At 32.6% G+C, this 5,421-nt stretch overlaps 1 protein-coding gene across 7 annotated transcripts in view; it reads left to right on the forward strand.

The window, feature by feature from the left end:
- LOC107873152 (ATP-dependent DNA helicase 2 subunit KU80) overlaps positions 1–5,421 on the forward strand; it is a 12,539-nt gene that overhangs the window by 2,688 nt on the left and 4,430 nt on the right. Inside the window, exons 2-3 of one of the 7 annotated variants that reach the window (XR_001675149.2) lie at positions 2,909–2,987; positions 3,491–3,726. The gene's annotated coding sequence lies outside the window, so the exon portion shown is untranslated. Of the gene's footprint in view, positions 1–2,819; positions 2,988–3,490; positions 3,727–5,421 lie in introns of those variants that run through there. The other 6 variants (XR_007044519.1, XM_016719907.2, XM_047396210.1 and 3 more) reach the window with 6 other exon arrangements.

Below are 5,421 nucleotides of genomic sequence, written 5' to 3' on the forward strand. Positions count from 1 at the left end.
TTCTTTTTCTACTCTCTTCTCTTTCTTCTTTTCTTTATAATTACACTCGATTTTCTTTCATAATTAACGATTTCTGATTTGGTTTTAAGTTTTGGCTGCTAATCAAATTCATTTTCCATCATAATCGACGATTTTTGTTCTGGGGTTTAAGTTTGGACTGCTAATTCGCATTGTCGATGATCTGCCTTATTGTAAAAAGGATAAAATTGAAAATGGAAAAGATGGGAAGCAGCTAAGCAAAGTATTGAGGGTGAAAGTTTTGACTTTTCTTTTCTACTTTCAATGCACCAAAAAGCATGTAAGACTGTTGGATTATAGAAAAAAATTGTAAATTTTTCTTGTGAATTCAAGATTCATAATACCCATTGTAGATTGATTGTTTTAGCTATTGGGTATAAAAAGTTTCGATTTTTTGTTGTTAGTAAATGTGTAATTTTGATTGTTTTTATGTTTTTGTTGGACCCAATTGATTCTTGATTGAATCTAAGGTCTCGTCCTAGCCCTTTTTACGGTGATGACCATGGTAGCCATAGCTGGACTAGGGTGTGAGGAGCATTAATTTTAATGGCAGCCATGGCTGAACGGGGGTTTAAGGGGTAGCCATGGTTGCACGGGGGAGGGGGGCTGAACAGAGGTGAGGGGTGGAGTGGGGGTTGGATGGACCGGGGAGGGGGCTGAGGGGTGGGGGGGGGGGGGGGGGGGGGGGAAGGGGGAGCTTTTTAATTTTATTTTTTATAAATTTATTATTTTTAAAAATATTTTTAAAGTAAAAAAGATGGAGGACAAAAAAGTCCTTTTTTTAAAAAAATTTTAATATTATTTTTATTTTTTAAATTATTTTAATATAAAATTAGTAAAAAATTGACTTCACTCACACCCCAGGCGAGTGACTATACTCTTTTTGTCCTAATCAGTCATTTCAATGCCACATAGGCAAGGTCAACGGTCAAAGGGTGCAAAATATTATTTTTTAATGGGTTCAAGGGTCTAGATGACAAACATGTAAGTAGAAGTGTCCCAACTTACTAAACCGACATAGTACAGGGGTCCAGAAGGTTATTTTGCCAAAATAATATTATAATAATTTAGAGTTGTTTTTTGTTGTTGTATATTTATTGTTTTTGTGTAGTATTTTTAAAAGGCACAAAACCTTTAACTTCACATATAATATGATTATTAATAAAAAAATCATTCTAGTTATTAAGATGTTAGCCATTTGTTTGCAATATATTAACTTAGATGTTGTTGCAAGAACATTCATTATTAATATGAAGTTTGAATTGGTAATTCAAAGTTCTAAAATATTTCTTGTAAAAATTAGATAGCTTTCTGTATTTTTTTAGAGAGAAGTTTTAAAAATCCTCCTAAACTTATAAGATTTTATTTAGTGAACACTTAAACTACTGGTTGTCTTAACACCCCCCTCCCCACGAAAACTTGTAATTTCAATACATCGCATATCCCTCGTAGTCCAAAGACCACAATCGTGTAAAAACATGCGCGTGAAATTTTGACCTACGTGTATGTCCACGTGGATAAATAATATCGGTCCATCTTCTTTATATTAGGTATGCTATTATAAAAAAAAATTAAAAATATTTGTTTTCTTTATATTAAAATATGGAATTGTTTTTTTCGATTAATGTTTCACACTAGATTCTGATTTACTGTTTCGATTAGGAATTTAATTTAAAGCATAAAAATCATATTGAAAGAAAATTATTTTGAGAATTTTTTGAAAGTGTTGGAGGAGAAGAGAAAGTAAATAAGAAGAGAAGAGAGAGAGAGAGTGGGCTTTGAAACTATGAAAAAAAAAAAGAAAAATGATGATTTTTCAGCTTTACTGTCGGAATAAGATGATGTGACAAATATTTTCATCCCTCACCTGTCTTCTTGTATTTGTACTCAGTTTCGTGTTAGGTGAACCACGAGGAGGATTTAACATATTAGAATAACAAGTTTCGGGAGATTTTTAAGATAACCAATATTTTAGATGTACCCTAAATAAAACCTTAGAAGTTCGGGGATAGTTAAAACTTTTCTCTATTTTTTAAGATAATTTTTTAAATGTATTTCACAATCTTTATTATTATTACAGAAAAGGCTCAAAAATACCCCTGAACTATCTGAAATAGCTCAAAAATACCCCTCGTTAGATTTTTAGCTCAAAAATACCCCTCCGTTAAATATTTGGCTCAAAAATACCACTCCCTCTAACAAAATTCGAAAAAGGATCAAAAATACCTCTGAACTATCTGAAATGGGTCAAAAATACCTCCTATTAAATATTTGGCTCAAAAATATTCCTCCCCTTAACGACATTAAATTATTTCGATTGAATTAAACCCTAACTTTAACTTTTTAACCTTAATACTTTAATTTTTTGACATAAACGTATTTTGTTAATTTTAAAAATAAGATAATGAAAAAAAGTATTTGAATTATAATATAAATTGGTTGAATTTGATTTGGAAATTAATGAAATATAAATTTTCACTTAAAGAAATTAACGAAATATAAATTAAATGATGAACTTTATATAAATTAATGAAATAATTTAATTTTGTTAAGGGAGGGGTATTTTTGAGCCAAATATTTAATAGAGGAGTATTTTTGATCCATTTTAGATAATTCAGGGATAAAAAATTCCAACTCCCTAAATATATTACAAAAATTCTAACATATACACAAAATGATATGTATGTGTCGGCTATGTTATGTCTATTAATAGAAAAAGAGAGTAAAGTAATTAAAAAAAATGAGAGAGTGTAATTGATTGGTATTTATGTTATTTATACTTATATTTTAAAAGTCAATTTTAATCCATTTCTTCCTTCAGATTCCTTTCAACCTTGTTTAACTGATTAACGTTCATATTTTTAACGGCTCTTCCAAATTTGAAATAAAGGGCTTTTCCATATTCTTGTATCATTTCAATTGCGATTCCGGCGAAGTGTGGTCTCCGTTCACTCACTGCCATAAAAAAGGTGATTTCTTCTATTCTCTTTATGTTTTTTTTGTTATTCAGTTGTTATTTATTCCGCTATTACTACATCAATTCTTTCTTAATTTTTTATGATTTCTTCAGATTTCAAAGTAAATTGCATGTATTGTGATTTGTGTTGTTTCTTTTAACCTTTCCATGTCTGCAGAGAAATCAATTGATTTTCCTTATTTCTGTTTTTTCTTATACTTCCAAAACTTGATTTCTGTTCTAATAGCATTTTTCTCTACGAGGGTATTTGATTTGTTGTGAGGTAGATACTTTTTTAGAAGGTGGGTTCTATCAGTAGAATTTTCTGCATTTTCGTCACTCGACTGCATCATGTTAAAAGAAAAATTCACGTTTTTATGGCTTTCGACAATGATGCATTAAAGGTGTTTGATAATATGTCTGGAAAAAAAAAGGAAAGAATCAGGAGAAGAAGAAGAAAACAAATAATATTATTTTAAAGTCCCGAAAGTTCATTTGAGAATGTTCGTCTTACAGACTTATAATGTTGAAAAATCACATTTAGTTTTGGAGCACCGAGTTTTGGAACTGATCCTGTAGTTCTACTTCATATGCGGAAGTGAAAAACTGAGAAGATGTCAACACACCAACAAAGAAAGAAGGAGGTATCATCGAATGCGAAAAGGTCCCATGTTGTCGTATCAACTTAAGGAACATAGGATATCCCTTGATAGCTTATATAAAGATTTTGCGACAAGCTTATTACACTTTTGGTGAGTATTCTGAGATTTGTTAAATTAGAGAGATGTTATTGCTTCACTCATTGGTGTTTCTGAAAATAGAGCAATGCACCTACTGTTTCACTTTTTAATATCATAGTTAGTTTCATCTCTGTTTTTTGTTGTTTTAATGAAATATGAGCGTTCTGGCTATTTTCCCTTCCGGGGTTTCTTATTGTTTCCGATTTAATCTTTGGTTGTCGCTCAATGTCATAATTTATTTTGTATTGAATTCCTTTAGAGTTTGAATTCATGTTAAACAGAAAGAATTGATTATTTAAATGGCATTTCGATCTCAAAATTTATTTGTTCTGTCCCTCTCCTTGTTAAGCTATCGGCAGGCAAAAGCAGTCCCTTGAAGGTTACGAATAATAATCCTCCTGTCTTTTCTTATGCTTTCTTTTCAGCTTTCATGTTTGTTTTCTTTAAGACTTAGTATTTTACCTTATGACAGATTGTGTTTAAATTAGGCTATCCCTTCACAACTAATTCCCGTTTCCTTTATTTGGCATTTTACGCCAGCTTTATATTCATGAGTCATTAAATTTTGTGTCAAGCATTATATTCATGGTCATGGATGACTGATAAGCATGGCTACGCATAAAGGTGTTTACCTTCGAATTTCAGTCTGTCTGGCCTTTAAATGTGTCTGTCGAATTGAACATCATGCCTTTTCCTCGAACATTTTGAATGTGTAAACCAACAAACATGATTTTTTGTAGAATCTGTTTTCTATTAATATGTGGATTCAGTTGTAAGTAGCCATAACAATTTCCATATTTATATTTTTCTGCTTATATGGGTAATTTTCATTTCCAATTTTCTTCTTTGTTTGATAAATCAGAACTAAATTTAAAGTATTTTTCAAATCTGGTATTGGTTCAAGATTGGTCTTCTACTCCACATTGACTCAACTTAGTTGCATTATTTTTATGTATTAAACTAAGCCTATTTGAGTGAGTCGAATGGTAGCTGACAGTCTGTTTGCTGGTTAGAGTCATGGTTGATAAGCTCAAAAGGGGTCCATCTTCAACGATGATAGTTTGTCATGATCTATCCTTGTTTGAAGTTTTCTTTAATAAGGCATACAAACTTTGATTCAGTTCAGATGTTCGTTTTTTAGGCATGACTTATCTCATTTCACATGTTCAAGGATGAGCTTTCATTTGTTTGTCTTATGATCCTTTATATTTCAGAATACCAGTTTTGAATTAACACGGTTTTGGCAATAGTTATTTATATTGTTTCATTATTTTAGATTTCAATACCTCTCATACTAATTCTTATCCTTGATCTTCTATGCATGAAAACTCGACGAGTCCAAAAACCAACAGTTTGACCAAAAATCGAATCCAAATTAGACCTTTATGGGGTGCGTTGACGGCGATTTAGGTAAGTTAGATTGGGAGGCGGGGGTATTTTGGGTAATTTGGGATTTAGAAATTGGCGAAAGAAGTGGAGGTAAATGGTTAGGTAGGTGGGTTTTAGGGGATAGGTTACGGATAAAGAGGTATCAGGTGTAGTTCAGGGCCATAGGCCTGGACTTGGGGATGGGGGGTGAGTTAGCTTGGAGCATGGTCTCGGGTTCAGGCAGGGGAGGGGGGCGTCCAGGGCCTAGGCGTGGTCCCTGATCAAAGGGGGGGAAGGGGGGGCGTCCTGGGCCTGGGCGTGGTCCCGGGTCCAGGCGGG

The sequence above is a fragment of the Capsicum annuum genome, chromosome 1 (genome assembly GCF_002878395.1).
Source record: "Capsicum annuum cultivar UCD-10X-F1 chromosome 1, UCD10Xv1.1, whole genome shotgun sequence".
In the NCBI taxonomy this organism is placed as follows: domain Eukaryota; kingdom Viridiplantae; phylum Streptophyta; class Magnoliopsida; order Solanales; family Solanaceae; genus Capsicum; species Capsicum annuum.